The sequence below is a fragment of the Capricornis sumatraensis genome, chromosome 21 (genome assembly GCF_032405125.1).
Source record: "Capricornis sumatraensis isolate serow.1 chromosome 21, serow.2, whole genome shotgun sequence".
Lineage (NCBI taxonomy): Eukaryota > Metazoa > Chordata > Mammalia > Artiodactyla > Bovidae > Capricornis > Capricornis sumatraensis.
In genome coordinates this window covers 25,867,660-25,890,655 of record NC_091089.1, presented here as the reverse complement: position 1 = coordinate 25,890,655, position 22,996 = coordinate 25,867,660, and the positions used below count along the sequence as shown (strand labels likewise).

Here is a 22,996-nt window from a genome sequence, read left to right as displayed (position 1 = left end):
CTGCAGTTTGCTTCAAAAGATGATAGTGAAAATAACAAGCATTCTCTAAGTGGTTTTGTCCTCTACTCTTCAACAACCACTCTTGTGCCAGCTACTAAATTATCTAGGACACTTGGTTTCTCTGGGATACAGCTATTAATCCTATCTTATTTTTAAGCTGAAATAATAGCACAGAATTTTTTTTTTATACACTGATGGGTGGTTTTGAGTGTTGCTCTGTGTGTTTCTGGAAGCAGGAAGGAGAGGGAGTAGGCACAGGGTAAATGCAAGAATGGAGCAGCATTAATTATTTTAACTCTATGGTGTCCAATACAATAGCTGCTGAGTAGTGTCCACAACTTAAGACAAATTAAAAATTTAGTTCTTAATAAACAAGATCAGTTCTTTAGTCACGCTAGCTGTATTTCCTATGCTCAATAGCCACACATGGACAGTGGCTCCATTGTGGACAGTGTAGGACCTTTCTGTTGTTGTAGAAATTTTTACTGAATAGTCTTGCTTGAGCTACTGAATTCTATACTTTACACACGTGTGGGTACCTATAGATATAAACTAAAGCAAAGTTAAATAATCAGTTCTTGCACATTTGATACATCTACAAGTGAAATTAATAAAGTCATTTTTATAAAATTAGTCATGTTATCTCCAACTGTAAACAGTCAAATTCGCCAAGCAGGTATCTGTAAGCTTTTAATGAGAACCACTTGACATTACAGATTCAGAGGTTAATTCTCCCATCGGTGTATGCATAAATCTTCCATAAATGTTAACAGGAGAAAGTTAATGACAGATGCTCCAAGATCAACATGAGAATAGCTTCTGTCCTATGGAAATCTAGTTTCTTTCCATTCTAATCTACTTGAAATTGTGCTTAATATTTGCATGATTTATAATGAAATAAAACCTCATTTGTAATGTCTTAACTCCCAAATCTATTTGTTTCATAGTACAAAATTGGGGGTGGTATAGGATTGATTGAGATATTCCCCTAAAATACCCCTACTGATCCTCAGATTAAATGATTATCAGGAAGCCCTACTGGCTTTTCCTATTTCCTTCCTTTTTTCTCTTTCTCTCTCTCTCTCTTTAGGAATTAATGAGCTAGTTCTAAAATTTATACAGAATTACAAGGAACCCAGAATAGTCAAATCAACTTTAAATAAGAGTGAAAGTGAAGTCACTCAGTCGTGCCCGACTCTTAGCGACCCCATGGACTGCAGCCTACCAGGCTCCCCCATCCACGGGATTTTCCAGGCAAGTGTACTGGAGTGAGGTGCCACTGCCTTCTCCTAAAGAACAAAATAGGAGGACACAAACTTCCGAGTTTCAAAACTTAACTACAAGCCATGGTAATCAATAGTTAGCATTAGTCCCTCAGTCGCGTTCAACTCTTTGTGACCGTATGGTGACAGGGTCACAAAGAGTAACCTCCAGGCTCCTCTGCCCATGGAATTCTCCAAGAAAGAATACTGGAGTGGGTTGCAATGCCCATCTTCAGTGGATCTTCCTGACCCAGGGATCAAACCCTAGTCTTCAGCAATGCACGCTGATTCCTTACCATCTGAGCCATCAGAGAAGCCCAAGTATAGGATAGACAAAAACAGATGGAATAGAATTGAAAGTAAATAAACTCATTCTCTATTGTGTTTTATTGCCAATGGATGTTCAACAAGGGTGACAAACCATTCAGTAAGAAAAGAGCAGTTTTTCAACAAACGGTGCTAAAACAACTGGAGCTGAATGCTAAAAGTATAAAAACTCAGAAGAAAACCTAAGACTAAATTTTTTCTGATCTTGGATTTGGCAGTGGATTCATAGATATAAGAAGAATGAGCAACAAAAATAGACAAATCAGCTTTCATCAAAATTAAATATTTTGTGATTTAAAAGACACTATCACTGGTAGGGACTCTAAAAGCGGCAAAACGAAGGAAGATTATTACATACTCAGGAGAGCTACTTTTGCAAGGTGTTCATGATGATGTTGACATTATATTGCTTCAAGATTAATGTGGTTTGCATAGCTCTGTTTATTGTTTTTTGTTTGTTTCTGGTAAACTGGAATATTAAGTCAAAGGACAAACATACGAACCTACTTAATGTATTTTTATAGAACTTTATAAACAAAACGAGACTCATTTTAGAAGTCTGTCCTTTTTTCTATCTTGAAAACAAATTTGTGTGTTACACTGTAAAATGAACAAAACCTATTATTTTTTCTCAGGAATCTGGTTGGAAAATGTAAACAATGGGGCTTTTTTGGTGGGGGTACCAGGAATGTTTGTTTCACAAATTATTCGTAGACAATTTCTGCAGATATTGGACATTCTGTGAAATCAGGAAACAAACTTGTAAGACTAGCTCCCACAAGGAATATAATGTTTATGTAATAAAAACATGTAACTCCCTTAAAAAAAAAAAAAAGACACTATCAATGACAAATTAAATTAATTGACAAATTAAAAGACTATTAATGACAGCTTCTGGGGGTGAAGTGAAGTGTAAGTCTCTCCATCATGTCCGACTCTTTGCAACCCCAAGGACTATACAGTCCGTGTAATTCTCTAGGACAGAACACTGGAGTGGGTAGCCTTTCCCTTCTCCAGGGGATCTTCCCAACCCAGGGACTGAACCCAGGTTTCCTGCATTGCAGGCGGATTCTTTGTCAGCTGAGCCACAAGGGAAGTCCAAGAATACTGGAGTGGGTAGCCTATCCCTTCTCCAGGGGATCTTCCCGACCCAGGAATCAAACTGGGTCTCCTGCATTGCAAGCAGATTCTTTACCAACTGAGCTATCAGGGAAGCTCAGTCAAGAAAATATAAAGATTACCTACAGAATGGGAGAAAATTTTTGCAAGTCATATATATAGTAAGGGACATATATCTAGAATATTCAAAGAATTCATACAACTTAAGAATAAAAAGACAATCCAGTTAAAAATAGAGCAAAGAATCTGAATGGACTTTTCCCAAAGAGGATACAAATAACAAATGAAAGGATGCTTGACATTATTAGCCATCAGGGAAATGCAAACCAGAACCATAATAATACACAATTTATACCTAATTTTAAAAAAGTCAGATATAAGTATCTGTGAGTATGTGGAGAAAATAGAGCCCTCATACACTGATGTTGGAAATGTAAAATGATGTGTACTTTAGAAAAAAAAATTCTGGCAGCACTTTAAATGTTTAATCAGAGTTACCATATGAATTGGCAGCTCCACTACCAAGTAAATACACAAGAGAAATGAAAGCATATGCCCACAAACAAAAACTAGCACACAAACTTTTGGGAGATCACTCAAAAGTCCATTAGTTGATTAATGGATAAGCAGAATGTGGTACGATCTACCCATACAATGGAAGATGACTTGGTCATAAGAGAGAATGAAGTGCTAATCCACACCAGAACATGGATGACGTAAAAAATACAATACAAAAGAAAGCCAATTATCAATATAAAAGACCATCTATTCACATGATTCCATTTATAGGAAATGTCAAGCACAGTAAACTCTAAGGAGCTAGAAAGCAGGTCGGTGGTTGCTGAGGGGTGAGGAAATGGGGTTTCTTTTTTTCCAGCTTTAAGATATAACTGAAATATAACATTGTGCAAGTTTATTGTGTACAATGTGATGATCTGTTACATATATCGCAACATGATGCAGTAGGGTTAGTTAACACTTCCACCGCCTTAATTAATTATCATTTCTTTTCATGGTGAGAACATTTAAGACTTACTCTCTTAACAGCTTTCAAGTATATAATACAGGATTGTTAACTATAATCACCATTCTATATTATAGATATCAAGCACTTACTCAAAACTGTAAGTATGTACCCTTTGACCAGCATCTCCCCATTTCCCTCAACCTCCAGCCTCTATTCTAAACTATATTTTCTGTTTCTGTGAGTCGGCTTTTTAGATTTCAAATATAAGTGATTGTCTTTGTCTGCCTTTAAAGTCCATCCATATAGCTGCAAGTTGTAGAATGTCCTTCTTTCTCATGGTTGAATAATATTCATGTATTATTATTTATATACAATACCCTAATATACAGTGCATCATTATAACATATTCTACATAACAATGTGTTAAATATATAAATATACATCTTCTTTATCTGTTCTCCTATAGATGTACACTGAGGTTGTTAGTTGTTTCTGAACCTTTGCTATTACAAGTACTCCTGCAATGAACAGAAGGGTGTAGATATTTCTTTAAGGTCTGGTTCAATTTCCATTGCATATATAACCAGAAGTGAGATTGTTTTATCATATGGGAGTTTTATGTTTAATTTTTGAGGAAGCTACAAACTTTTGTAGAGTGACTGTATCAATTTACATTCCTACCATAGTGCACAGGGGTTCCCTTTTCTACACATCCTCCTCAGCACTTATCATTTTATTATTATCAACTTTAAGAATAAGCATTCTAAAAGTTGGGAGGTGGAATTTCACTGTGATTTTGATTTGTATTTCCTCAGTTAGTTGAACACCTTTTCGTGTATCCATTGACCATTTCAATGTCTTCTTTGGAAAAATATCTGTTTAGTTCCTTTGCCCATGTAATAATCTTATTGTTTTGGATTTTTTGGTTACTGAATTAATTGCATGTTTTCCTTATATATTTTGGATATTAACTCCCTATCATATATATGATTTGCAAATATTTTCTCCCATTACATAGTCAGCCTTTTCATTTTGTTGTCTGTTTCTTTTACTGTGAAGAAATATTTCAGTTCATGATAGTCCAATTATTTATTTTTGCCTTTATTACTTTTACTTTTTTGTGTCATATCCAAAAAAATTTTGCCGAGACCAATGTCAAGAAGATTTTTTTCTGTGTTTTATTCTATGACTTTTATGGTTTGAGGTCTTATGTTTAAGCCTTTAATTGTCTGAAGCTAATTTTTGAAGGGGTGTAAGATAGAGGGGTCCAACGTCATTCCACAGTGATTACCCAGTTTTCCTAGCACAATTTATTAACAAAACTGTCCTTCCCCCTTTAAATATTCTTGGCTATCTTATCAAATATTCTTTGACAACATATATGGGGATTTACTTCTGAACTCTTGATATTGTTTCATGAATCAATGTGGTTTTTTTTTAATCAATATTTTTATGCCAGTACCATGCTGTTTGATTACTGTAGCTTTCAAGTCTGGTGTGAAACCAGGTAGTGCGATTCCCCTAGTTTTGTTCTTCTTCCTCATGATTGCTTAGCTCTTCAGGGTCTTTTGTGATTCCACAAAGTTTTAGAGTTGTTTTTCATTTTTTAAAAAAGCCATTGCAATTTTGATAGGGATTGTACTGAATCTATAGATAGCTTTAGTTAGTATGCTCCTTCTAACAATACAAATTCTTTTGCTCTAGGAACATGGAATCTTTCTGTTTATTTGTGTCTTCTTTAGTTTTTTTCATCAGTCTTAAAGTTTTCAACATAAAGATCTTTCACCACCATGATTAAGTTTATTCCTAAGTATTTTATTGTTTTGGATGCCACTGTTAATGAGATTGTTTCCTTTATTTCTTTTCCAGGCATTATGTTGTTCATATATAGAAACACAGTAGGTTTTGGTATGTTGATTTTGCACCTGCATCTATACTGGATTCATTGGTTCCTTAAATAGGTTTTTGTTTGCTTGTTTTTTGGTGGAGTACATAGGATTTTCTATCAGTTCAGTTCAGTCGCTCAGTCGTGTCCGACTCTTTGCGACCCCATGAATCGTAGCACGCCAGGCCTCCCTGTCTATCACCATCTCCGGGAGTTTACACAGACTCACGTCTATCGAGTCCATGATGCCATCCAGCCATTTCATCCTCGGTCGTCCCCTTCTCCTCCTGTCCCCAATCCCTCCCAGCATCAGAGTCTTTTCCAATGAGTCAAGTCTTCGCATGAGGCGGCCAAAGTACTGGAGCTTCAGCTTTAGCTGATTTTCTATATCTAACATCATATCTCATCTGCAAACTTTGTAATTCATGTCGCTGATAAGGAGCATGTCAAACATTTAAAGAACTCACAACAGCAAAAAATACAAAAAAAATCTGATTAACAATTGGGCAGAGGATCTGAATAGACATTTTTCCAAAGAAGAAATATAGACAGTCTCCAGGTACATATTAAGTTTGCAGCATCACTAATTATCAGAGAAATGAAAATCAAAACCATACACCATACAGGCTACTATGAAAATGACAAGTGATAAATGCTAGTGGTGATGTGAAGAGAGAATCCTTGTGCTCTATTGGTGCAGTCACAATGGAAAGCAATACATAGTTTCTCAAAAAATTAAAAATAGAGCTACCTTATGATCCACCAATTTGACTTCTGGTTATTCATCTGAAGAAAACTAAAACACTAACTCAAAAAGATATATGTACCTTCTTGTTCACTGCAACATTATTTACAATAGTCAAGACATGGACATAACCGAGGTGTCCATTGATGGATGAATAAATTTTAAAATGTGGTATATATTTTAAATGGGTTATTATTCAGCCATAAAATGAAGGAAATATTGCCATGTGGAACAACATGGATGAACTTGGAAGGCATTATGTTAAATTAAATAAGTCAGGTGGACAAATAGGCAAGAAAAAAAATTGATTTAAATTACATTAAATAATAATAGTAATAGACATAAAATACATAGATACAGAGAATATGCTGGTGACTTGCTGAGGTGGAATGGGTGAAGGTGCCCATAAGATCCATACTTCCAGTTATAAAATAAATACATTCCTGGGATGCAATGTACATCACAGTGACTACAGTTAATAATACTGCCTTGTACATTTGAAAGTAAAGGGCATAGATCTTAAAAGTTCTCAGCACATCCAAAAGTTTGTAATTGTATTAACTAGAGATGTTAACTAGAACTATTGTGATGATCATTTTGTAATACATATGAATACTGAATCATTATGGTACACATTTGAAACTAATATATCAATTATACCTCAAAAATTTTAAAAAATGTGAATTGCATATTGAATTGGTCAATTGTATGCTTTATATACTGACAAAACTGCTAAAAAAAAAAAGAGTTGATGAGACAGGTTAGTTGATCCTGTTCATGATATAAATTATAGGATAGATTAGTTGACCCTTTTCCAACCTGTATGAGAGTATTTCCCCTTCTCAGCATTATATATCTTTTGAGGTCAGGAGTAACAAAAGAAGGAAAAAATATGGCTAACAAAAGAATAACAGAGTTAGGTAGGGAAAGAAAATTTCATACTTTTTTATATTTCTGCCATCCATTTTATAACTTGTAGGGGGGAAAAGCTAATTTTATACTGAAAAATCCTGAATAAGTTGAACTGGAAAACAGAAAAACAGTATGAAAAGAAACAGACAAGCATATGGGTGTTATAATCTTGTACATCATTTCTCAAATATATCAAATATATCTCAAATATATCAAACTTAAATAATTCATGTTTTATTGATGAGAATCACCTAAAATTGCACAGAGGTTCACTATCTCCATTTGATAAGTGTTGAAGGACTGTTTGCTTGTCTGGCAAAATGAATGAATGAATGGGAGATGTGCCACAGATATCTAAGAGAGGAAACTTCCAAATTTACTAGAATGCACGGTTCTATGTGCACGGGCCACGGTTCACTGGCCCTTGGCAAGTATTTATTTTTTTCCTCTTCATCCTTTCTTCCCCTTCCACTTGTTTCACTTACATTTTTCATCAGAGTAGACTTAAAGTTCCTGAGTGGAATGTAAAATAATACAGATAAGAAGGTTATAATTTTCTTGAAATATTTGCTAATACTCCTTCAGAAACCATACAGTAGATTCTGTGCAATGTATTCTTGAATTAAAGAGATCACCTACTGCAAAGCTATTATATTTTCTTCTATTTAAATACAGAGAATTTAAATAGGTACACACTCCATTATTTTTAGAATTAATTTGAATTAATTTGAATAGGATACACATCTTAATTTGAATATGACACACTAAGAAATATAAAACAACATAGCTTAAAAAAAAGTCTGGATTTATACATGCTTATTGACTATTTTGGAGCTATTATCACAGGTAAATGACTACTGATACTTATCTTGAGTTGGGTGGGGAAGAGTGATGTATTTATGTGAAATGAGACCAAATATTTCAGAGGCTGGTGATGCTGAAAATTTTGAGCTGGAGAGAGTTATCTCAGCTGTGGCAAAGGGACCACTATTCTGATAACCCATGCTCAGGATACACATTTTAACTGATCATTTTTCTTACCAAGGCTGGGCAAGATGTATCTCCAGCCCAGACAGCTACTACCAAGTATTTGAAAAATAAAAGCTATCTGCCAGGTCGATGATAGAGATTATTCAATTGCTCTATCAGCTTGGAACACCTCTCAGCCAAATAATGAGTATTAGATAAGAAGTAGTTTGGGAACATGACCGGGAATTTTGTATTTATTCTGAAGTGAATGAAGTGAGAGTAACTCAGTCATGTCTGACTCTTTGTGACCCTATAGACTATTCAGTCCATGGAATTCTCCAGACCAGAATACTGGAGTGGGTAGCCTTTTCCCTTCTCCAGGGTATCTTCCCAACCCAGGGATCAAACCCAGGTCTCTCACATTGCAGATGGATTCTTTACCAGCTGAGCCACAAGGGAACCCCAAGAATAGTGGAATGGGTAGTCTATCCTTTCTCCAGCAGATCTTCCTGACCCAGGAAATGGACCGGGGTCTCCCACATTACAGGTGGATTTTTTTTTTATCAACTGGGCTATCAGGGAAGCACATTTATTCTGACTCTCCATGAATAATGCAATTTAAAAAATACAATGTGTTCCCTTCAGTCAACCTGTTCAAGATTTGGTGAACTGCTGAAAGGGCAAATAGCCAGGCAAAAGGGCCCACAGGACACAACTTGCTCTTTGGTAACTACAGTAGATTGGTTTAACTCAGAATTTATAAAAATCATGTGAAATATTTCACCACAATCTCAACACTATTTTGGGAACTTAGAATTTGGTGGTGGTGGCTTAGTTGCTGTCATATCCGACTCTTGAGACTTCATCGAGTATAGCCTGCCAGGCTCCTTTTTACTTAGAATTTAAATATGAACAAAGTATTGTTCTAGCTCTCCAGATATTTACATGATAATTATCATGGAGTAAAAAGATGGAAGTCTCTGTAGGTTTTTTACTAGTCCTTTTTTTTCTATAATAATTTCTTTATTTTCCATTCAATTTTGGCAAAATTTTTGTTGAAAATGTCAGTCTGTCTTAGTAGTGATAAGATAGAAAAAGCAGAGATGTATTATCATAATTAGATCAAGATCTCAAAGTCCCTAGCACACTTGTGAGATCTGATGATGCCATCCAAATTAAATCAAAGAATCCCAATGTGGTAAGACTCAAAACAATGTGAGTACTTGACAACGTGTGTTCCTTTTCAGGGGAAGGATAATGTCTGTTTCTGTACGCAGTGCCTGGAAACTCCTCTGCAGACATCATCAAATGCTAATTTCTATTTTCTCTACTTAGGAATAGTGACAATGCTGTCATAACAAAGACGTTCTTAAAATTCAACAATGACTCTGACAGAGATGGTGATTTGATACTGAATTTATTTCCTGAAAGTAAGGAACTATAGACCTGAATATAGAAAGTATAGCTAAAACAATACTTTAAAAGTTTAAATTCTTAACTGTGACTTCTTCACAGAAAAATGAGAATCAAAATAATGAGGAAAAACGTATTCCTAGATTTTATAAGTCAGACAATATATCAAGAATCTCAGCACAAATAAGAATTATTTTAAGTCAGTTATTCCTAGCGATCATAAGCCAAATAATTCAGAAAGCTTAATCATTTTTTATACAACAAGGTATAATTCAGCACAGGTTTTCATTAATTGAATTTTTCCTCAATATATCTGAGAAATTAACAACTGAATATTCCCTCTTTAATACTATAAGTGATGCTAACTAAATTCTCTAATAACCTAAATGTAGATTCTTTCTACAAATGATGCTAACTAAATTCTCTAATACCTGACTGTAGATTCTTTCTACCAGATAATCCAAAACTACCTAATTGCCCTCTGCCTTTGTTCTTCTTGTACCTTTTTTTCTTCTTTTTCACAGCATGAGAACAACCTGCCTGCCCTTCACCATCTTCCAACTGGTCTAGCTGATTCAATAAACACATGTTAGAGACTGTGCTAATTGCCAGTGCCTCAGGGATGGGTAACGTATGTTTCTTCTCTGTTCCTATACAGGAGAAAAATGTACAAATGAATATTCAGAACTTAACATTGCAAACGATATAAAAGAGCTATGTATCCATTCTTTGAGACAAGAGAAGGTAGTAACCCTGGTTGCAACAGGGTAGACTTCACAACCCTGAACCAAGCTGTAAGAAATAGATAGAAACACACCGGGTCAAAGGGTGGGTGGGTATGTGTGTGTGTCTGTGAGCACATGTGGGTGTATGGGAGGTGGAGAACTGGGTTAGGATGAAGCGAGCAAACACAGCCAATATTCCAGGTAGAGGAAGAGGGTACTCAAAGATACTATTTCTAAGTGGCTGGAACTCAGGTTTTATCATAGAGACAGCTAAGCACTAAAACTGATATTAAACACAACATTTAAGTAACAAAGGAAGAGGAGCAGAGGGCTATGGGGGCATGAATTAGGAGAGGCAAATATCCCCAAACTGGGTGTCACACAACAGCTTTGCACAAAGAGTGACACCTATAGAGAAGCCTGTTTCAGTGATTGCACTACCGTCTAACCAGATATACATACCAGAAAGCAAGTAACCAAAATACTTTTCTTAGATTATTTCAAAGGTTTTCAAGATCTTGATTCCACCTTGGTTCATCCATTTCCAGACCCTATCGTTTAAAATCATCTAAAAATGAAAATCCTATTATGTCACTACTCTGCCTGATGACCCTTATAGTGACAACATCCAAATTCATCAACAAGGACTTTGGGACTGTGGCTCTTCTTACTTTTCCATACTAATCTCTGCCAGTATGTGCCCAGGGCCCCAAGCTCCTGCCAGACTGGAGTACTTTTAGTTCTTCAAAAATGTCATGCTCTGTCTCCAAATCTTACCTCTACCTGGAACCAGTTCTTTAGCAAAGGATATAAGACTTCTCTCTTGTTTAGGTCCTGCACGCATGCTAAGTAACTCACTTGTGTACAGCTCTTTGTGACTCTGTGGGTTGCAGCCCACCAGATTCCCCTGTTTGTGGAATTCTCCAGGCAAGAATACTGAAGTGGGTTGCTGTGCCCTCCTCCAGGGGATCTTCCAGACCCAAGGATTGAATCCAAGTCTCTTATGTCTCCTGCATCAGCAGGCAGGTTCTTTACCACCAGCACCACTTGGGTTTAGCTCCTACTTATTCTTTAATTTCCTACTTAGATGCATTTCTTCTGCCAAGGAGGTCCTGACTCAAATCCAAAGTATTCCTCCAATTCAAATCAGTACATCTCCTCTCCTCCATGCCACATCCTCCATTCTACCCCCAAATTCTTGCTAATGAACACCCAGGCTCTAAGAAAGAGGCACCACCCCTCTCCTCTTCACCCTTATGTTTCTAACAGCCAACGCAACACATGACTCACAGGAGGGATTTGATAAATATTTGTTAAACAATGGATAAAATTTTAAAATAGCACCAAAAATGTACTATCACATATAAGCCTCCAATATAACAGCTGGATTAAAAACTTCCAACATTTATAAAAGTTAGGTCCTCATTTACTTTCTCACAAAGTCTCAACATGACTTGGGATCACTGTAGATTAATGAAAGTTCTATGAAGAAGTCACTGTTAATTCATTAAAGTTAACATCTAAAATATTCATACTTCACACTTGAGGTAAAAACCTGGTCATTCCTTCCTAACACAGACATACTTTCATTGTGTTTATCATACTTGTATGAAATATTTTGGAAGTAATACCCCCAGGAACACTCACTCATGCTTATGCTCTCTATCCTTGCATAATAATATTTTTCCAAGACATACAGACACAAAAATTTATTTTACATTCTTCTACAGTTCAGTTGCTCAGTCGTGTCCAACTCTTTGCGACCCCATGAATCGCAGCACGCCAGGCCTCCCTGTCCATCACCAACTCCCAGAGTTCACCCAAACTCATGTCCATTGAGTCAGTGATGCCATCCAATCAACTCATCCTCTGTCGTCTCCTTCTCCTTCTGCCCCCAATCCCTCCCAGCATCAGGGTCTTTTCCAATGAGTCAACTCTTGGCATGAGGTGGCCAAAGTATTGGAGTTTCAGCTTTAGCATCAGTCCTTCCAAAGAACATCCAGGACTGATCTCTTTTAGAATGGACTGGTTGGATCTCCTTGCAGTCCAAGGGACTCTCAAGAGTCTTCTCCAACACCACAGTTCAAAAGCATCAATTCTTCAGTGATCAGCTTTCTTCACAGTCCAACTCTCACATCCATACATGACTACTGGAAAAACCATAGCCTTGACTAGACAGACCTTTGTTGGCAAAATAATGTCTCTGCTTTTTAACATGCTATCTAAGTTGGTCATAACTTTTGTTCCAAGGAGTAAGCATCTTTTAATTTCATGGCTGCAATCACCATCTGCATCAATTTTGGAACCCCAAAAAATAAAGTCTGATACTGTTTCCACTGTTTCCCCATCTATTTGCTATGAAGTGATGGGACCAGATGCCATGATCTTAGTTTTCTGAATGTTGAGCACTTAAGAATTTAGCCCTGAATTCACCCCAGTGAGGAACTTCTAAAGGACAAATGTTAAAGTATATTATTCTCTTTTAACTTGTACTGATGTTTTTCAGTGCTCTGGAAGTCTTTCATGTGGGTATGATGCCCAGTGCACATCTTTATTATTGCATGTATTTTATTCTAGCTAGTTATCTATTGATGTAACTGTCTCATTCAAGTCTACGCTCTTTAGAAGAGAAACTACATTTTATCCATCTCTGCATCCTCACAATTTCTGCATCTAGCATGATTTCTGACTCATAAGAGATTCTCAAAATATGTTTGTTTAATGGATAAAATAAATTTTATTTACTTTATCCATTTTGGAAATCTAGCATTTTGACCAACTAAAATATCTTAGTGAATTAGACCTGGAGAATGAAATGCCAACCCACACCAGTATTCTTAACTGGAAAATTCCATGGACCGTGGAGTCTGGCAGGCTATAATCTATGGGGACACAAACAGTCAGACATGACCAAGCAACTGAGCGCACACACACAGTGAATTGGAAGAACATACCATTTATCTGACTTTCTAAAATGCAAAGAAATCATGTTTTCCTCACTGAAAAATCCTTTCTTGTTCAGTTATTTGCTTAATTACTGCCTGTTTTCATTCATTTACCATCATAACACAAATAATGATCGTTCTTTTCACCTTGTCTTCAGCCTATACTAAACATTTTCCAGTTTGTTTTTCACTTGATGGTCATCATATTTCCCATATTCCTGGGATTTAACCCATAGAAAACAGTAAAAAATATATATAACTAAATGAAGACTTATAAGCAATAAGGATTATTCTCTCATTTTATGCATAAGTATGTTGAATTAAAGTGTAATTAAGTTATGTGCCCAACCCCTCACAGTTTAGTCAATAGCAAAAGGAAAAAAAAAAAATCCAAATCACTTTTCTTTCCTTTTCTGGATGGAAACTATTTTTTTTTTTCCTAACTCAGGCAAAATAGGACGTTCCCAAGAAAATCTTTCCTGACCACCCCAAGTTCCCACTCCTACCACTCCACTCAACAAAATGAATAATCCACTTATAAATGTGACTTACTTTTCAATCTTAAAAGACTGCACTTAGCAGACTATGTTGTTTAGTCACTAAGTCATGTCTGACTCTTTTGTGAACCCTGGATTGTAGCCCATCAAGCTCTTCTGTCCATGAGGTTTCCCAGGCAAGAATACTGGAGTGAATTGCCATTTTCTTCTCCAGGGCAACTTCCTGACCTTGGGATCGAACCCATCTCTCCTGTATTGCAGGAGGGGTCTTTACCAGTGAGCCATGAGTTTGTCTCCCTTCTTTTCTTGATGGCCCTGGAGTGAGGACCTATGTCATTTTCATTTTAGCAACTTTAATGCTAAGTACATAATTGGTGCTCAATACTGAATTTGCTAAATTCAACCAAAAGGTCAATGCTAGGGCAGTATGTTAAAATATTAAAGCCATACTTCATTTTTATAATCAAACTATTATCTGCCTGTGATGAAGGCAATTCCTGGTTGATTCAGGTTCAGTTCCTGGGTTGGGAAGATCCTCTGGAGAAAGAAATGGCAACCCACTCCAGTATTTTCGTCTGGAGAATGCCATGGACAGAGGAGACTGGCGGATGCAGTCCATGGGATCACGGGAGTCGGGCATGACTTAGAGACTAAACCACCACCACATGTTGACTCAACCTCAATTCTTTGAGATCTGCCTTTTTTCTCACCACTCAGTCAAAACTGCCCTCTGGAAGGCCTCCAGAGACCCCCATGTCAACAGCTCCCTCCCTTCTCCAACTCCCTAAACGATCTACCTTGAAAATGATCCGTCACTCCCCTCTTCTGCACTTGGGTCTGGCCATACCAGGTTTCTATGTTTTCTCTTTCTCTGTCAGCTTCATCTCTACCCCTCCTCCCTGTTTTTTCTTCCTTCATTCAAAAGAGAAAGGTTCAGGTCTGTTGGCTGCCAACTTCCTGTCTGATCTCCTGCTGACACTGTGTGATCACTACCTTCTTTCCTCTCCAATCTTCCTCTTCAAAGTTGGCCTCACATTTCCACCTGCCCATCTCTCATGTCTAAGTGACAATCCAGAACCTGAAACTCCTTCAGCTTGTAACAGACTGCCATGGTCCATGCCCCGGCAAAGGCCCTTACCAGTCTCTCCTGGAAACGTTCCCTCTGTCACCTGTCTGCAGCATCCTTGAACCATTGCCTGTATCACTGACACGTTCATCTTCCTGCCCAAGGCTCACGCTCATTGCATCACTCCCTGCCCGTATCCTTCCGTGGTTCCCCAAGCTCGGGCACACCAACCAAGAAGCACATCAGAACTGGCCCTGGGAAACAACTGCCCTGATTCACTTTGACACACTCCTGAGTCCATCCAAACTCAAGATTATTTGCTCCCAGATCACTTTGGTGTATTCTTGCTTTTGTGACTTTATTCTCTGCTTTCCATTCACCTCCATTCATCATAACTACCTTTAGTCTGTGGGTTCATACAAATGCTTTCTGTTATGAAACCTTCTTCAATTCCCTACTTTGTGTTTTCACAGGACAGTTTTGCACACAAGGGCTGACATTCATCTCTCTTCACCTTTTATTTTTGTATATGTTCCTTCAGAAGCAACTTTGTAGCCTGTACGGTCCCTGGAAGGGTACTCTGCCCTTATAGGAATTGAGGAGTATTAGATCACTCAGACAATTCTGGTCCAGAGACAACTGCCCCAAATAATAGTAATTCTGTTGCATTATTTCAGCATTTTAGTGGCATTTCTGATGACAATGCTAGTGCCAGGAATAATATTTTAATTGAAATGCAAAGACGTAAAATGCAGATGTACAATCACAGGTTAATTTTCATCTTTAAAAGTCTGTCTAAAGTGGCAGAGAGATAAATAGCAGGAACATGGAGAAGTTCTAAGGACAATGAAAACACTCTGTATGATAGCATAATGATAGATGCTTATCATTATACATTTGCCCAAATCCAAAGAATACACAACACTGGGATTGATCCCCGAGGCATACACTGTGGACATGGATGATTATGGTGTATCAATATAGGCTTATCAGTGGTAACAAATGAACTACTCTGGTGGGGGATGCAAATAATCAGGAGTTTATGCATCTGTGGAACAAGTGTTATATGGGAAATCTCTGTAATTTTCTTTTAGTTTTGCTGTGAACTGAAAACCGCTCTAAAAATTGTCTCAAAAATATCTGTCCTATCTAGAAAGGTGAGCTGGGTTTGGAGGTGGGAGGAAGGTTCAAGAGGGAGGGGACGTATGTATACCTATGGCTGATCTATGTTGATGTACAGCAGAAAGCAACATAGCATTGTAAAGCAATTATCCTCTAACTAAAAATAAATTTAAAAACATTTGGCTTAAGCACCAAAATACTTCATTGTCTTTATACTGTTTGAACATTTGAAAATCACAACACAAGACCTCATAATTGCCCAAGTATCTCCTTTACCAGCCTGTTATGCTGCTACCCTCCTCAATCACCACTTTGGAAATGTATTTATTTTGACTCACTGTTGTTTTTTTCATATATTTGCTTGTTTTCAACTGAAATATGTTTGACATATAACACTGTGTAAATTTAAGGTACACAGCATTAATTTGACATGTTTATATATTAATAATCTGATGGACATTGTAACGATACTTAGAACCTCTATCTGATTACATAATTATCTTTTCTTTTTAGTAATGGAACACCTGAGATATAGTCTCTTAAAACGTTTGATGATTATAATGCAACATTGTTGTTTATATTCAGCATACTGTGCATTAAATTTTTAAAAATTACTTTACTATTTATTGCAATAAATACCTGTCTTACTTCCTCATCCGCATCCCGTTAAGCACCATTTCACTCTGGTTTTACAAGTTTGTCTTTTTTAGATTCCACAATAAGTGATATCATGCAGTGTTTGTCTTTCTCCACCTTAGTTCACTTAGCATAAAGTCCTCTAGATTTATCCATGTTGCTGCAAATAGCAAAGTATCCTTCTTTATCATTGCTGAATAATATTGTGTGTGTGTGTGTGGGGGGCATGTGTGTGTATCCCTACATCCTATTTATCCATTCATCCATTTATGGGCGCTTAGGTTGATTCCATATTTTGGCTATTGAGAATAACACTGTAATAAACATGGAAGTCCATATATCTCTGATACTATGTCTTTATTTCCTTCAGGTACAGAGGTAGAATTGCTGGGTTATACGGTAGATCTATTCTTTAATTTTTCTGATTAAAATTTTTTCCATATTATTTTCCGTACTGGCTGAATTTATATTCTACCAACAGTTTATAAGGATTCCCTTTTCTCCACATCCTTGCCAATACTTGTTATTGTCTGTCTTCTTGACGATGGCATTCTGCTAGGTATGAGATGATATCTCACTGTTGTTTTGGTTTGCAGTTCCCTAATAATTAGCAATGTTGGACATTTTTTTTTCATGTACCAGTTGGCCATTTGGATAATCTATTTGGAAAAATTTCTGTCTAGTGCTTCTGTTCATTTTCAGATCAGACTGGCTTGTTTCCTTTCTTTCTTTCTTTCACTCTCTTCTCTTACTATCTCCCTCCCTTCCTTTGCTATTGAACTATAGGAGCTCTTCATTTATTTTGGATATTAAACTTTCTGAAACATACTTTGCAAAATTGCTCTCTCACTCTATAGGATGCCTTTAACATTTTGTTGATTGTTTCTTTTGCTGGGCTGAAGTTTTTAAGTTTGATATAGTCCTATTTATTGATTTTTGCTTTTATCATTCGTACTCTTGGTGTTATATCCATTTGAGTCAAAATTCATTGTGAAATATTCAAATGAGAATCTCTGGCCCAGAGAGGTAATACTGTATACATATTACCTTAAAAAGGACATATTCCTATTCCACTGACTCATACTAAAGCCAGAGTCAGCTGCACAGTGGGGTGTTCAAGGAAGCCAAGAGACAATGTGAGAACATTGCTACTGTTAGAAAATAGATAGGATAATATCGATAAAATATATTCCCACATCACTGCATTTTTTCCCCTTCAACAAACATTTTGTATGGGGCAAGCCTCATGCATGTAAATCACTTTAGTGTGTGACCACACAACCCACCACCTCATCCTCATTCTTCATGGATCATTCCTTATAAAAGTTGAAAAAATAAAAGATTTTTTTCCTTAGTTGAGATCATCAAGAGAGGTGTTATACAGAAATGTATTATTTGAATTGGACAGATTCCAAAAGGGTCAGGAAAGATTTTAACAAGCAAAAATTGCAAGATATCCTAGGATCTATTTCTGTGAGTACATGTTATGAATTCACAGAAATGAGTCCTAGAATGAATGCCTACAAAATGCCTCTGGGAATGTATTAAGTATTCTAGATTCCTGAAAAATAAGTGTAACTAAGTCAAAATAAGGTAAGAAAAGGAGACAAAAAGAGGAGGAAAAGGAAAGTAATCTACACTAGTTGAAATAAATATGCTTCTTCGAATTGTTGATCTAATTTAAAGTGTATCATTATCCCCATTTTACTGATGAGGTATACAGACTTAAAAAGTAGAGACCTGTTCAAAGTCACAGATCAGTCACTGATCAGTATTGCTTCCTGCTCAGAGAACAACTGTGAACCATGAAATAGCAGCTAGGGGTCTCAGCATTAATTTGCTTTTGCTCATTTTCAGACCCTACCCCATGATCTCAACATATACTGTGGTAGTTGAAATGTAAGTCAAATGATTTGGAGTTTAAATGCAAATTATACAAACTCTTAGTATAGCCATACTTATAAATTCTTCGGATCTTAGTTTTTCCAGATGTGAAAAAAAAAGGGGGGGGGGAATAATAACAGTGGTTGAAACTACTGTGTTGTTAAAAGGATTACATGAATTAGTTCCTAGATAAGTAAGAAAATAGTAAGAATCCAATGATTGTTACCCATCATTATTACTCTTTGGGACAAAGATGATGACTTAATTCTCTTATTTTAAACTCTGTGTCTGAGTTATCCTCTTGACCCCAGCTAACTTTAGGATCTCCATTTCAAAAATATTAAGCAAAAATACTAACATTGAGGCTACAGATAGTTGCATCTAGGGGTATACTTTTAGTTGTTGGTGTTTTGTTGCTCAGCTGTGTCCGACTCTTTGGCAGCCCCATGGACTGTAGCCCATCAGGCTCTCTGTCCATGGGATTTCTCAGGCAAGAATACTTGAGTGGGTTGCCATTATCCAGGGGATCTTCTCAACCCAGGGGTCAAATACATATCGCCTGCACTGGCAGGTGGGATTCTTTACCGCTCACACCAGGGAAGCAGAGGAGTATACTGTGAAAGTGAAAGTGAAAGTGAAGTCATATCCCACTCTTTGCGACCCCGTGGACTATACCTTACCAAGCTCCTCTGTCTGTGGGATTCTCCAGGCAAAAATACTGGGGTGGGTTGCCATTTCCTTCTCCAGGGGATCTTCCCGACCCAGGGATTGAACCTGGGTCTCCTGCATTGCAGGCAGACGCTTTAACCTCTGAGCCACCAGGGAAGCCCTGGAGTATATTTTAAGACTCATCAAATATTTAATATTAATAAAAATAATAAACTATTATATTGAGACAAATTAGAATGCATTGTTCTCTGTCTCTGATATTAATTTTTCTTGTTTTATTCTTTCCTCAAATTTGGGTCAACAGCAAGTGAATGAAGTGAAGTGAAGTCGCTCAGTTGTGTCCGACTCTTTGAGACCCCATAGACTGTAGCCTACCAGGCTCCTCTGTCCATGGGATTTTCCAAGCAATAGTACTGGAGTGGATTGTCATTTCCTTCTCCAGGGGATCTTCCCAACCCAGGGCTCAAACCCAGGTCTCCCACATTGTAGACAGATGCTTTACCATCTGAGCCACCAGGGAAGTCCTAAGTGAATGAAGGAATGCTATTAACACCCATTACTTTGAGATGTGTAAATCACTTTAGAATATTTAAACTACATTTCTTTTTCTTAAGGTACCTCTACCATTCTCTAAAGACACTTACAGACAAAATTATATTTTTAACCATTTGATATTACTCCAAATGATAGAACATAAGCAAAACACATATACGATGATAAAGCAAAACAAAAAGACCCCAAATATTGTACATTAATGAATATATGTGGAATCTAGAAAAGTGGTAAAGCTTATATTTAAAGCTTTTAAAGATTTTTCAAGATGGCTGGGTGAAACATCAGTAATCTCAGATATGCAGATGACAACACCCTTATGGCAGAAAGTGAAGAGGAATGAAAGAGCCTCTTGATGAAGGTGAAAGAGGAGAGTGAAAAAGCTGGCTTAAAACTCAACATTCAAAAAATGAAGATCATGGCATCTGGTCCCATCACTTCATAGCAAATAGATGGGGAGACAATGGAAACAGTGATAGACTTTATTTTCTTGGGCTCCAAAATCACTGCAGATGGTGACTGCAGCCCTGAAATTAAAAGACACTTGCCCCTTGGAAGAAAAGCTATGACAAATCTAGGCAGTGTGTTAAAAAGCAGAGACATTACTTTGCTGACAAAGACTCATTCAGTCAAAGCTATGGTTTTTCTAGTGGTCATGTATGAATGCGAGAGTTGTACCATAAAGAAGGCTGAGCACCAAAGAATTGATGCTTTTAAACTGTGGTGTTGGAGAAGACTCTTGAGAGTCCCTTGGACTGCAAGGAGATCCAACCAGTCAATCCTAAAGGAAATCAACCCTGAAAATTCAATGGAAGGACTGATGCTGAAGCTGAAGCTCCATTACCTGGGCTACCTGATGCAAAGGACCAACTCGTTAGGTGACCTAAATGGGAAGGAAGTCTAAAGAACAGGGGTAATATGTATAAATATAGCTGATTCACTCTGCTGTACAGCAGAAACAAACTATATTCCAATAAAAATTGAAAAAAAAAATCCTCCCCCAAGCTCAAAAGACACTGAATACAAAAACATGCAGAATAAAACTCCTATTTCTTTTTGAGCTATTGACCAGTAGTTTATTGCCATCATCAAATAAACACAATGGTAACTATTGGCCCGTTTGTTTTTTGTTTTTTTGGTCAAAATTACAATGTGTCATTTTAACCAGATTATGATGAATGTATGGAACTGATGGATCAGTTGAGACTTTGTATTGACCCAACTGAACTCTTAAATGTTTAAAAAGGAACTTAAAATTTATATTTTGCTGCATATGGGGAATTAAAAAATCAACTTCACTTAGCACATTTCTGGATATAAATCATATAGGTCCCTCATCTTCTCCATTCTCCTGAGATAAAAAAGGTGAAATGAACTAACACGGAGTAAAACACATATAGTAGGCACTCAAAAATGGTGGCTCTACCATCTCTCTGATAGTTTACAAAGAATATAAGCATACATAATGGTAAGCATGACAGCATAGGAATTCAAAAGGACACTAATTTGGGTGGTAGGAGTCAGTAGGACTTTTCTTGGTTCCTGTTTTTTTTTCTTCTTTTTTTGAAGTGAGTCCCAATCTTAAAGATTATTTTATTTTTCTATACTGTAATTAATTTTACAGTCTCTGAGCAAGGCAAGCAGCTTTTTTCACAAAAGCATTGTACATGTTAAATTTAGATTACAAATAGCATAGACACAACAAAACTAATTATATCATAATCATTCTTCTATATCTTTTGATTTTAAAAAATATACTAATAGAAGGAAAAAATATGCCCAATAAGGAACATATCTGAGATCTATGCAACTGATAAGAATAAAAATACAATAATGTGTATTTTATACATATACTTTATCTATATTATTATACCAATGCTATTTTAAATTGGTAGCCAGCAATAAAAACTTGAGCTTAAAATTTACCCTGGGGCTTTTTAAAGACCCATTCCAACTCAGCTACCCATTTATTTTTCCACTCAATTCACTAAAACAATAAATGTATATTTTGAAGACTTGCTTATGTTTTCAGCAGAGGCATCTGGTGTATTATTTTCATTTTGTAAAACAATTCATATAGAAGAGAAAAATATATATCTGTATAAGAAACATCACTGCAAGTATTTGCCTTTTATCAAGTAACTATCTGCTAATGGGACTGGATTTCTGCCTCTTTGAATTGTTTGCCCATCATAGTCACCATGTGGTCCATAAAGGAAACTGATCTCACACAGCGTCATTCAGTGTGGGCACAGTGAAAGGCACATGGGTTTCAGATGATCTGGTTTCAATACCAGGCTCGACAGCTTGAGTAACTATACAGCTAATTTCAGTGAAATAGTTTAACACCCACTAGATTTTATGTCCTTCTGTTTCAAGGAGACTGGTGATTGTATGTGCTCTCCTTATCTGATAGGATGAGTTGTTTAACTCATGAATATGAAAGCTTTACACAAGTGTCTCCCAAGTGGCACTAGTGGTAAAGAACCCGCCTGCCAATGCAGGAGACCTCAGAGATGTGGGTTCATTCCACCCATGGGTCCAGGAAGAACCCACGTGCCTTGGAGTGGCTAAGCTGGTGTGCCACAACTGTTGATCCCATGTGCCTAAGTCTGCTCCGAAACCAGAAAAGCCACACAGTAAGAAGCCTGTGCACTGCGTCTGGAGAAAACTCGCAAGCAGCAATGAAGATCCAGTGCCCCCCAAAATAATAAATTAAATGAATAAAATTTAAAAAAACAAAACAAAAAAAAAAAGAATTAACTTGGGAACTTCCCCAGGCAAGATTAATAGGCCTAGAAGGCATTCTCATGTACAACTAATTTCCGTATTGTAACATACCTGTTTATTTATGCATCTATTTTTCTGGCTAAAATGTGAGTTCTTAAAATTAGACACTTTTTTTTCTTTTTGTCCTCTTTGTCCTTCAGGCACTCAGCATAAGGCATACCACCTGTGAGGAACATTTCCTGAATATATATTGTTGCTTCTACTCTAAACCACATCTGGGCCAAAAATCTCTACACAGAACCCAGAAGCCGGAAATTGAAAATCATCAAATTAAAACAATAATGACCTGGAATATAGCCACATGACAAAGAACAAAATAATACTGTTCCAAAAGTCAAGCCATCACTCCTTTGTTTCAAAAGGCAGTCTCATTATGCCTAAATATTTCAAAGAGATATTATTCATTTATTTATTTTTGGCTGTGCTAGGTCTTCGTTGTGACATGGGCTGCTCTCTAGCTGCAGTGCAAGGGTTTCTCATAGCGATGGCTTCTCTTGTGGAACATGGGCTC

The 22,996-nt window shown here is 36.8% G+C and overlaps 1 protein-coding gene and 1 non-coding gene across 8 annotated transcripts in view; both read right to left on the bottom strand.

Annotated features, from left to right (window-relative positions):
* Positions 1-22,996, bottom strand: part of NOL4 (nucleolar protein 4) — a 470,394-nt gene that overhangs the window by 181,944 nt on the left and 265,454 nt on the right. The gene's annotated exons all lie outside the window — the stretch shown is intronic.
* On the bottom strand, positions 19,228-19,299 carry TRNAC-GCA (transfer RNA cysteine (anticodon GCA)). The gene has a single exon. It is a non-coding gene; the product is annotated as a tRNA-Cys (tRNA).